Source organism: Schistocerca gregaria, chromosome 1, assembly GCF_023897955.1.
Source record: "Schistocerca gregaria isolate iqSchGreg1 chromosome 1, iqSchGreg1.2, whole genome shotgun sequence".
NCBI lineage: Eukaryota > Metazoa > Arthropoda > Insecta > Orthoptera > Acrididae > Schistocerca > Schistocerca gregaria.
This window is the reverse complement of record NC_064920.1, coordinates 181,042,030-181,054,997: the sequence shown is the minus strand read 5'-3', so window position 1 is coordinate 181,054,997 and position 12,968 is coordinate 181,042,030. Positions and strand designations below refer to the sequence as shown.

General features: G+C 39.7%; 1 protein-coding gene across 1 annotated transcript in view; it reads right to left on the bottom strand.

Annotated features, from left to right (window-relative positions):
* LOC126336248 (homeobox protein six1-like) overlaps positions 1–12,968 on the bottom strand; it is a 374,382-nt gene that overhangs the window by 315,704 nt on the left and 45,710 nt on the right. The window lies entirely within an intron of this gene.

The following is a 12,968-nucleotide window of genomic DNA, read 5'->3' as shown; positions in this document are numbered from 1 at the left end:
CAAACCTCCCACATTTCAAAGGACCAGGAAAAATATATCATAATGCAATTTCACCATATGATTGTTTAATAATCATGAGTAACCTCTACATATAACCGTTTGTAACACGAAGAATAACGATTCCATATTCAATTTATTGCCACAGTCTCCGTAACATGTCCTCTGTCACTGTTGCAGTCGCATCAATGCTACGACGTCTTAGCCACTTTGGTCACGAATCCCCTCAAGAGGAAATCCAGCGGGCTAAATGTCGGAAGAACTGGAGTCCTCCGTTTCCGATCCAGCGATTGTGAAATTTCGTGCCCAGGAACTCTCGAGCATCCATTGATCATTGCGGCGGTGCCCCATTTTGTTCAAAAAAACGATACCAGGTTGCAAGTCTTGTATCGTAGGGTATGCAATTTGCTCTAACATGCCTGGATACGCTAACCCATTCACTATGCTTTCAGCAAAGAAGAACATGTTTTGCCGTGCATCAGCCCAACCAGACGTTCAGTGTAAGGCTATCACGAACATCTTCAATAATAGCGGGCAGACTTTGCGAGTCCCACGTTGGAAAATTACGCCAGTTAACCGTTTCTGATACATCAAAAGTTATCTCATATGAGAATAAACATCCTTCCAGGAAGATGGCATTTAGGCCACTACACTGCAGCATATGCTTAGCAATTTGTTGTCGGTATGGTTTGTCGTTCGACGTCAGATGTTGCAGAATTTGCATCTTGTAAGCATACGAAGGAAGACACTGGTGTACCACGCGATCAGTCTCGCTCCGTGTTCGTAAACTTGCTTAGATGCGTGCCGCACTGAGTTACGTGAACATCTGAGTGTGAGACAAGCTTGTCTGATGTCCTCTACTGCCTTTTACGAAACACTACGAAGAGCTCACTAAGACGTGCAACGTGTTTCAGAACACTTCGAATTGCCAGGAACTTACGATACCACTTCTTAATTGCTTTCACAACAGGTGAATCATATTCATACAATCTACTATAATTTCTTCCCACAGCAATCGGCGATTTCCTTTCTGCAAACGACGCTACTGCTTTCGCAAGCTGCTGTGGTGTCGCTGTTATTACTTCAAACGGTCACGATGAACTCTGGTAATAATGGTTAGCTAGCGGGAATATAAATTCCGAGATGCTGTAACATACCTGTGTGGTGTAATTTCATTATCTGTTGTAGTTTTATTTTCCTGAACCTTTGAAATTTGGGACGTTTCAAAACGACACCTTGTATCTTATTTAATCCTTAATGACTATAGTGATTTCCAGTGGGTTGCGAATAAGCTTGCCGACTAGAACAATTCAAAATAGTTATCAGACTTACGTTTTCCGTGATTATCCTAAACCATATAAGACAAATAACGTGATGGTTCTTTTAAGTGTAAAGACCAGCGTACTTCATTCTTCCCAATCCCGAGGTTGTGCATCATCTCTAACGACCCGGTCATCGACGGAGTGTTAAAACTTAATATTCCCATCTTCGAAATTTTGTAATAAATATGAACAGTCTACAACAGTCTTTTCTCACAATTACTGTAAATTCGATAATAATCTAAGACAGAACACCATCACTAATAATAATTATTAGATATTTGGATGATGAACCTTTCCCCAAATAATGATCTGGTGCGTCAATGACCTGGTCGTTATACGAACACATATCGATGTAAAACAAACACACAAGCTTCGTCTATAATTGCGTAGGTTTCCGCGGCCAGAGTTGGTCGACATAAAAGTTTTCTGGTTATAGTACCGCGTCATAATGTAAAAACTAATGCTGCTGGAGAACAAAAAACCAACGTTTCGCCCACGATTGCAGCGGCCTTCATCTGGGTCTAATTAGACCCAGAAGAAAGCCGCTGCAATCGTGGCCAAAACGTTGTTTTGTTTTTTTGTTTTTTTCTCCAGTAGCGGTAGCTTTTACATTATGACGCGGTACTACACCCAGAAAACTTTTATGTCGACAAGCTTCGTCTAGATTGTGTGCAGAAAATGTGCAATAATAGTTACACCTAGCAATTTCCACTTCAAACCCTGCAGAACGAAGAGATGATGGTTTGGAGGACATCAAATAGATAAATCAAATTCAGGGCAGGAGAAGACGGAAAAGAAGTACTTTTTATCAAATTATAAAACTATATCTATTTAATTTGTAAGTAACAAATGTATTTCCCCAAATAAAAGATTTTACTATAACCTACAAGTAAAGGTGAGTAGATGACGTGAGTAAACATGCAGGAGAACCATGGGCCTGCATTGTTGAAGACTGTGAAGCACCGAATACGAAGGAGAACTTTATTCCACAGTAGACGTCAAGTGGCTGATGATGACGATGACTTTTAGTGGCCTCTAGTTATAGTGAGCCGATTTTATGTTTTGTTTTCACTGAAAAACAGTGAGCTTCTATTTCAATGAAATACAATTAGTGAGACAGATCGATAAGAAAAATACCCACCAACGTAATCGTAATACTCCGGCGCTTCTAAATCAAAGTGAGGTTTGAAGGATATATCGGTTGTGGATGATGCAGTAATTCTGTCCTGCCAGTCAAATGACGACTGCAAGAAAAACATAATGAGTTTAACATTGAATTAGCAACTCTATAAAGCTGTGCTGTGTATATTTTAGTACTTCCTCTTCCAAACTATAGCACAACCGTCGATTTAATGGGAATGAAATAGTTGGCTTTGGCTTCTTACTGTTCCGATTACACGTGCTCTCCAGAGCTAATGTAATTTGTAGCATGAAACTGCTCTTTGTCTTACACAAAATTAGATCAAATGGATAGATGGTGTACGAAATATCATTTCAAGAGTCAAACTCCGTTACGTACAGGAGTAAAACGAGCAAATCCATTTTGAAAAGTAGATCTCTCACTAGGACGTAATTTAAAATTGATAGTAATTGTTTGTGTAATAAATGCGTGGGATGCAGACTGCATTGTGCCCGTTGATGAGTACAGAAGTTATCAAGCATAGCAGAAAAAAAGTTTCACTGAACGCTGAAATTCGATACCATATTAACGTAGACGAAACATTTAATGAGACGATCTCGGATAATAGGTTCTAATTTCGAATATCTATACGTGACTGACAGAAATTGGGGAAACGACCTTTTATTCCAAATCAGATAGGCCTATCTATTACCAAGAATCTCATGATTAAGGGAAATTTCTTGATGGATGTTAAAGTATAATTAGCATCTACGTAATGTCAGCAACTGAAGATCAGGATTAGGAATTGTCTAGTGCTTCAGCGTACAGATGTTGGAACGAAGCCGTGACGTGCATTTCACGGTTCGTCAGCGCGAGGGACTGTTTCGGCTCGTTAGGCTCTGTTTCTGAAGGAAAACGAGGCAGTGGAAGCGTTCGCTAAGCGCACGCGGCTATTTCACGAGCGCATTGCATCACGTAGCTGGCAGCCACTTCTTCTCGGGTGCGAAGCGGCGTTTTGCGAAATTATCCGGAACGCCTGCCTCCGTCTGAATGCTCGTCATAGGGCATTTATCTGCCGAATGTGTCATTGTTCCGAGTGCAGAGACCCGCCGTACAATAAAAATACCGTCTCGCCTCTGTCACACGTTCCAGACATTACGATTCTTCTGACGCTTTCATTCTGCCTGGTCAAATAACTCATAACCTGTTCTTAATTTTAATATAATGATTACTGAATTTAATATCTGTCACAGATTGTCCGATTTCTTGGTTCTAAATGATCTTGTAGCTCCACGTGTGAGCTTAACGTTCTTCGACATTTTCTTTTAGGAAAATGTGTTACCGTTTGGAGTGCTTCATTAGGAAGTAAACCCACAACCTATCGTCTCATTCTAAAGGGGAAGGCGTCTTTGTGAGTCAAACGTCAAACAGCATACGTGGCTTCAATCTGCTCCAACTCATTATATTAAAAAACACCAATTATCATGTTATAATATCTACTAGGCCACAGACGCGACTAATAAATCTGCCAAATTGCCGTAGCTACATCTTTTCGCTGGTCAGAAGCAATATGTCCTTTCATAATTCTTGTCAGAGATCTAGTTTGTCATTTGCGTATAGTCCGGTCTTATTCACACGCTTTGTCTTCTCCCCTCTTCCTCTACCCCACTTCCCACTCTCTCTTTCTCCTCCCCTCACCACCTCCTTTTTTTTTTTCCTCTCGACACCCGACTCCCTCTCCAGATATCTCTCTCTGTCCCTCTCTGTCTCTCTCTCTTTTCACTAATGTCACAAGGACAAGAATGAGAACACCTACTGCCAATATGTACAACGCTGTCCTATGGTGCTCACCTACGGAACAAGGTGCCATTATGGCAACGACTACAGAACTGTTGGAGGAAGGTTCAAATGGTTCAAATGTCTCTAAGCACTATGGGACTTAACATCTGAGATCATCAGTCGCCTAGATTTAGAACTACTTAAACTAACTAACCTGAGGACATCACACACATACATGCCCGAGGCAGGATTCGAGCCTGTGACCGTAGAAGCAGTGCGGTTCCGGACTGAAGCGCCTAGAACCGCTCGGCCACAACGTTGTAGGAAGGAATAGTTATCAATATAATGCAGGCAGGGTGCTTCTCGTTTTATTATTTGTTTTTCTAAATTTGTAAATCTGAAAGCTAGCCATTAATTAGTTAAAAAGAAATACACACTAGTCAGAACCAGTTGTTAACTGAGCTCTACAAAAAATTACAAAAAAATATGAAAACAGTCAAATCTGATTGGAGCCGATTAATTTAGTTGATGTAACATATATTTTCTGCCTGGGAGTGTTAGGTACATATGAGTACGAAACAAATTTAGGATGCACAGCGAACCCAGGCATCAGCTGGAGGGGACACGGCAACCGCTGTGATGAACGTACTGATAAACCGCCACAGCCCGTGAGTCATTAGATTTACTTGAAAAGTTTCGTTCATCACATGTGAGCATTCTCAGATACTCATTTGCCCCTTTTAGTAACACCTCCTATGTTGCCACCGAGGTAATGAATATCTGAGGATGCTCGCCTTTCATGAACGAAACTATTCAAAAAACTAAAAGATTCATCAGCTTAAATTTTGTTCTGAATATCGATTACTTTTAAAGAAAATGAAAAATTTGTATAGAAATGGAAACATCATACAGCTGGCAGCTGCATCGGCGGACATACAATACCTTCAATGGCTGTAAAGCAGCTATAGTCCCACAAATGAAGAATGAAATAAAGCTTAAGCCTCGATAAACGAATTTTCAGAGAGGAAACTTCATGAAGCGTGAAGTTCGAACTTCTCAGACGGAGGACTTTTTTGGACGAATTATATTCATGAGTGCTTGAATAAAACGTTTTAAGTGGATGTAAGTAGGGATTTCGTAGTTGAACACGTGGTCTAGAATTTATACTACACTATAGTATTCTATCTTCTAAATGGTAAAACAGGAAATCACGAATATCAAGAAACATGTAGTTCGTTTCAGCATCAGGATTACGATCTCAGAGGAAATTATGTTTTATGTTTAATAACATGCTATAAATTTGACACTCATTTGAACATAATATAACTCAACTTTGGTTATCGTTTATGCAAATGGAATCTTTTGTTCCTTTTCTTAAAAATGAAGAAATCGAAATCTTTTGGGCAAACGCTAAGTCTGGGCTAGATGGAACTCTGTATTATGTTGTGATTTCAATAATTGTTCCACACAAGATTTAATTCAATCTGAATTAACACTGCACTAATATTAATCCCTTTACAGCCACCGACATTATTTTCCTTCCTCTTTCTTATTCGACTTTAGCGAATAAGGAGGTGGACTTTGCAAACCCTTTCCCTTAAACATTTTATTCCCGAAAGTAAACACTATTAGTTAAATGTTCCATTGTTCTTTAAGCAGACATTGAGAGAACAAACAATCGTTTGTGGTGTAGCTTTAAAAATCCTAATTTGAATGACAATAAGCTATAAAATTCTCGTAGATTAATTACTCCTCCTACGTACCTCTGATTAGTCTTTTCTTTCCGCCCATAGAGATTAAAGCTTTTAAAACAATTTCCACTTACCCTGTAGCAATTCGTCGACTGAGAGCGATGACTGACACAGATCCATAAATAACAGTCGTAGTGTTATGTAAGTTAAACTCCATAAGTATGCGAAAAACAAATACTTCGTAGAATAATTGCGTATCGTTAAGGATATAACGTCTCTGCTTTTCACTGTTATCGCTGGAAAACAGCTACTGTAAACTATGACCGCAAATAGTTCTGATCAACAATGAATTGGTCTGCGCAGCAACGTAATTTCTCGTGTCTCCCAAAATGTCGTATAATATTACTGCTGGTGCATGTAAGGCTTTCGAAGAACCGCCATTGTAAAATTAGAAAATTAGTCTTAAAATTAGTGAAAAAAATCCCACGTATTGTTGCTGACAGTGATTTACGTAAACACTATAGACGGCAAGTGACATTCTGTTTGTGACTTCTACAGTAGTACTGTTAAAATACACCAGTCTGAATTACGTGCTAATTCGCTTGCCGCCGTTTGATATAAATTGATTTATTGAATGAAAAACGAAAGTTTTTCAACTTCCAGTTCCCTTTACTTCCATGTCACTAGTCTTTCAAAACATTAGCATATTTTATATTCTCTATTTTCAGTAACTGTCAAGTAGTCAGTAATATGAGGTCTTTTCCGGCCGAGGTGTCAGTAACTAGTTCCCATATTAAATTTAAAGTGCAGGAAAGTGGTGGACTTGAAGTAAATTTTCTGAAATGGAGGACCGTTTATGGCTCAGAGAAATAAGGAAAAGAAGCTGAGAATGTAGTTGCTGACAGTATTTTTTTTTCTGAGTGTGTTGTCTCAGTCAGCCTTAAAACACCCGACGCGGATCTATGCTCTTTTTATGACGTGCATAAAACAAACGAATAAAAGAATAGCAAAGTGGACGGACCTAGCTCGATAGAAAGTCATTTATGCGTTCCATAAACCATCTGAACGATTCCTTCACCGAAATGATGTGGAGCGAGTCATTTTCCGCCATATGTATTCATGGTTAGTGCTAACGTTAATGAATACATTATTGGTTTGGTCCTACTCGTGGAACAACACTTAAAAACAAGTTTCTTTCCTTTTTTCCGCCTACCGGCTTCTAAATAGAAGTACGTTCGTGGACTAGGAGTTGTCAAGAATAAATTATTTTAAGTTAGTTATAAATCTTGCTTTGCTGCCTGTCAGACATTTTATGTTATTAGGAAAATGATCAAAAACTTTTGTTGCCGCATATTGGTCTCCTTTGTCAGCCATTGATAACTTTGATAATCGGTAATACAGGTTATTTTTCTTTCGAGTATTTTAGGCAAAGACATCAGTCTTCTTCTCAATTCCTGATTGACTGTTTAAGACGAATTTCATTAGCGAATATTACGTGTTGTGTCGGCGCAGTTGCGATGCCTGCCTCCTTGAAGAAGTAACTATATGACGTCAGTGGCTGAACACAGCATATTATTTTTACTGTCTGCCTTTGTGCAATTAATACTTTTTTTCTAAGTGATGAAGTATCCCAGAAAATTATTACATGAGACGTCAATGAGTGGAAATGTGCTAAATGTGTCAAGAGGCTTATTCCTTTGTTTCCAAGATTAGCAATTGTGCGAAAAGCAAAAATAACTGAACTTAATTGTCTGAGAAGCTCAGTAACATGCTCCTTCCAGGACTAGTTTTAATCATTATGTACGTTCAGAAAGGTGGAGCATTCTAAGATAATTGCAGACTCCTGCTTATGTGCTGTATCGGTTGTTGAAATTACTCTATTTGTCGTACAGAACAGAATATAATGTGATTGTTCAAAATATAGAGAGAGTCCATTTTGTGAGAAACGCTTTTTAATTCTTTGGAAAATAACATGTATCATCCCTTCTGTTGCTTTCCCTCAACTAGGATAGTCACATGATCTGTACAAACGCCTTGGAAAGATATTGTCTTTCTAGAAATACTAACAAGCCAAGCAGTTGCAAAATGGAAGGTTTGTTAAAAACCCTTTACTAATGTTTCAGAGTTTATTAAAACGTCTTCTTCAGAAGCAAGTATTATGGAGATGAAATTTTAAATTTGACTGAAGTAGTTTGGTTGTACTTTAACTTACCTCCACCCCAACATCCAGGTATCAATATCTGCTTCTGAAGAAGACATTTTTATAAACGTTGAAATCATGGTCAAAGGCTTTTAATAAACCTTCCATTTTGCAGCTCACTGGCTGCTTATTATTTCTACAAAAAGATTTCATCCTACAGTTGCTGCCCTAGCCATGCACAAAATTTTAAAAGACGTTATTTTCACTGTGGTAGTGGCTGTGGCGAAGGTGAACTTTTTTGTAAGCGTGTTTTGATATTTTCTGACGATCAAAATGTAGTGAACCATAGAGGCGAAATGACTGTCCCAGCCGGCCGGGGTGGCCGAACGGTTCTAGGCTTTACAGTCTGGATTTGCGTGACAGCTACGGTCGCAGGTTCGAATACTGCCTCGGGCATGGTTGTGTGTGATGTCCTTAGGTTAGTTAGGTTTAAGCAGTTCTATGTTCTAGGGGACTGATGACGTCAGAAGTTAAGTCCCATAGTGCTCAGAGCCATTTGAACATTTTTTAATTTTTTAAATTTTTTTTTCTGGCCCAGTAACAGTCGGTAGTAAAGAATAGTATTTAATTTATTAGGTAATAAAGCCATTGGACTTCTACCCTGTTTTCAATAATATTTAAAGGAAAATGGAGCCAAGGCAGTTAACAATTAAGTTTGCATTTGCAGTAGTTAAGTTTCTCTTTTCCCCATAGTTACACATGGAAAGTTATTATTGATGCACTTAGAGCAATCGGAGAGGTTGGCAGAAAACTTCCTGTGAAATCAGAATTATACTCTGGAAGCTGTTACCGGTAGTGAAATGCAAAGAAACGAAGGCGAATAATATCGGCAGCAGGAATATGAACCGATTAACTTTCAGGTGGCGGAGAAGCGAACAAGGAATGTCGCTTACGTTAGGAGAGCTAAGCGTATTTTTCATAGCTCGCGAGAGAGATGGGAGGGCGAAGCTTCGGAAACCCGACACTGCGCGTTTGAGAGCGATAAGCGTATTGATCCCCCGCGGCTGGGTGGCGTCGCCCACCGTCGTGCCGGGGCGGCGATTTGCCAACAGTTGCCGCCCACGGTCGCATCTGACGCAAACTGCTGGCGGTCCAAGCGTTGGATATAGATGTATACATCATGTTTAATTGCAAGAAGCCAGTTGATTGTGGGATAGTCAGGAGCTAATAATTAGCAGCTCGTCGTCGTCGTCTACAAAAGGGATTATGCGTCTGCCTGCTCACTTTTACATGATTACTCGGCAGTTCACAATTACGTGCCTGGCATAGAGTTCATCGAACCGCCTTTAAGCTACTTCTCTACCATTCCGCTCTCGAACAGCGCGCAGAACGAACAAACAAATCTGTCCGTGCGAGCTCTGATTTCTCTTATTTTATTTTGATGATAATTTCTCTGTACGTAAGTTGCCGCAAGCAGCGTATTTTCGCACTCTGAGACGGAAGTGAAATTTAAAGTTTTCCCGGCGAACTAAATATTCTAAAAGATTTTGGGCTTGCAGCCGGTCGCCGTTAGCTTCCATCCACGATATTTCGACTGGACAACTGCCAGCCATCCTCAGGTGAGCCATCGAAGACTGACGAAGACGCCCTCCGTTCCGTAATATATAACGCGCAGCGAGTATTCCGCGAATGCGTCAAAATCGTATGGACAGACGAACCACACCGCCTGTCAGCAGCGCCCTCGCTGGTGGAACTGCAGAACTCAGGTGTCTTCGGCGTTGTAAATTGCCGCGACAATCGGAGTACTCTGACATCTTCGTCTGGAGCAGATCTTAGAGATGACGGGGTTCCACGCATTATCTGTCTGGTAGCCATTGTCACGTTTGATAAGATTGTCTGTCATGCGAATTTCCACTGATTCCTCTATGACGGAGTCCCAAAAGGATGTTGCTGAGGCCAAAATTTTTGTCTTGTCATACTCCATTGAGTGTCCAGCGGAAAGGCAATGCTCAGCAATTGCAGACTTGCTAGGTTGCAAAAGGCGAGTACAGCGTTCATGTTCAGTGCAACGTTCTTCTACTGTTCGTCATGTTTGTCCTATATATGACATGTCACACTGAGAAGGTATTTTATAAATTCCCGCATTCCGCAATACCAGATCGTCTTTCACTGATCCCAGCAGGTCGGAAATCTTCGATGGTGGACGGAAAATCACTTTCACTTTGAAAACGTGGAGGATTCTTGCAATTTTGAAGGAAATGTTTCCAACAAAGGGAAGAAAAGCTAAAGATTTAGTAGGCGTGCTCTCTTCTTTCTCCACTCCCTGTTTCTCTGGCTTAATTGCAAGTGCCTTGCTAATTTGCCGGGTAGAATATCCATTCTCTTTGAAAACCCTGTTCAGATGGGTACGCTCTGCAGGCAAACTATCTGCATCTGACACTACATGAGCTCTGTGTACAAGTGTTTTGAGTACAGTCGTTGTTTGCGATGGGTAATGGCAGCTGGACGAATTTAAACACAAATCAGTATGCGTGGGCTTTCGATAAACCGAATGCCCCAGAGAGCCATCACTCTTCAATCTAACTAGCACATCCAAGAAAGGGAAGCAACCATTTTTCTCTAATTCCATGGTATACCGAATGTTCTCATGAATGGAGTTGAAGTGACCTGAGGTTTTCTGAGGCGGAAGTTGGTGATTGAAATTTCATAAGAAGATCCTGCCGCAGCGAAAAACGCCTTTGTTTTAATGTCTGGCACCCCAATTCGTGTATCATGCCCGTGCCACTCTCTACCCTATTTCGCCATAATACAAAACGAGCTACCCGTCTTTGAACTTTTTCGATGTCCTCCATGAATCCTATCTGATGCGGATCCCACACCGCATAGCGGTACTCCAGAATAGGACGGAAAAGCGTAGTGTAAGCAGTCATTTTAGCAGACCTGTCACATTTTCTAAGTTTTTGGGCCAATAAATCTCGGTCTTTTATTTCCTTTTCCCACAACATTATCTGTGCGATGGTTCTAATGTAAGTTATTCGTAATTGTACTCCCTAAGTATTTAGTTCAATTTACAGCCTTTAGATTTGTGCGATTTATCGTGTAACTGAAATTTAGCGGATTCTTTTTAGTGTTCAGGTGTATGGCTTCACATTTTTCAATATTTCAAGTCAATTGCCACTTTTTCCACAGTAGAGATATCTTGTTTAAACCATTTTTGAAATTTGTTTTGATCGTCTGATGAGTTTACATGACGGTAAATGATAGCGTCATCTGCAAACAATTTAAGACGTCTAACTCTGTCTTCTCAATCGTTTATGTAGATCAGAAACAACAGAGGGCTTATAATATTTCCTTGGAGAACGCCAGATACTACTTCTGTTTCACTTTGTACTTCCCCTCAATTACTATGAACTGCGATCTTTCTGACGGGTCAGCGAACAGACTTCACACAAAAATTACACCCATCGGTTCCTTCCTGGTTGTAGATTAGGATTTTCTTGTGTAGTCTTTAATCCATCATTTTATTCACATATTGTTTCCCCTTATCTCTGCAATCAATTGAGGAGTATGGTTTCAAAACTTATTAAATGCAGCCTAGGTTAAAATACAGTTTGATGCGTTTTCACTCCAATTGTGGTATGCTCTTTAACGCTGTTCAGTGAGACTGGATCATTTCGTATTCTTTCCCATGGCGATTTAGCACTGAAAAATGTGATCGGATAAAGTCGTATTATGTACACCACAGCCGAAGTTTCAAAACGTTCATGGCACTTTTACTACACTGTGTTATTAGCCCACTCTTTTTTGGTTGTGCACACCATTTTCACCTTGCAGCTCGGAGTGTGGTGTTGTTTGCGTAACTGTGCACTTTCAGTCACCATGGGGACTAATTACCATTGGGAGAGTGGTTGAAGGAAAGTGGAATGAGGATTAAAGCTGTGAAAACTAAAAGACACTGCGAAAAGATTGTTCAGTAAGTAACAACACGTGACGTATTTTACTAATGTTCGTTTTCAGTGAAATTTCTAATGTCGGTGCAGTGATGCGTTATTCGTATAGGAAATATTGCATATACACATGTTTTTATACTTTTATTGGAGTTTACTATCTGTAATTTTGAAATGAGGAGACATATTTCGTTTTAGGCACTTCAGCCGGCATCCACATTTAAGTAATTTTAACACGCCTTGTGCTCACAAGGGAGGCAGATTTAAGTGTGGAAGCGTCGCAGTATTCTACCTGGTGAAATCAAAAAATAAAGTTTACACCAATAACAATTTGTCCATTTTATTTGGACTGTTGAGCTCCGTGGCCGTGGATAATGATATTTTAATATAAAAATACAGCGACCAGTCACTTTTTTTATTGCGTTTAATTTATGCCAATATGCATTTCGTGTTAGCACCTATCATCAGGTGGCAAATTACATGTATCTTCAGTTTCTACAATGGTAAAATATCGACAGCAGTTTGGATGCTGCAGCTGGCATTCTCCTCTCCTTGTTTTTTTCTTGGCCTTTCTTCTTTGTAACAGCACAAACGCTTTTTGTAGCGGATTTTACACAGGGGCACTGCGTTATCCGCCATGTTGTCGATACCAAATAAAGCGAAACAAGATAACAGACTCAGTTATATAAAAATAAAAAATTGAAATTAATATTTTCAAATCATATTTTGTGAAACCATAAATGGATCAAAGGTATTTGGTTCAGTGAACAACATAAACTATAAACCTAGAAACTGCTGTTGAGAGCTGACATATTTCATTTGGTTAGGAAGCGAAACTATTTTTCACATTCTGTAAAATTACTATGTATGCACTTAATACGATTTGAAACGATGCTCCTCAAATGCTTCATCATTAATGGCATGTAACTTACATACAGATCATTTCGAATGTTTTCATTTTTTATTAAATCT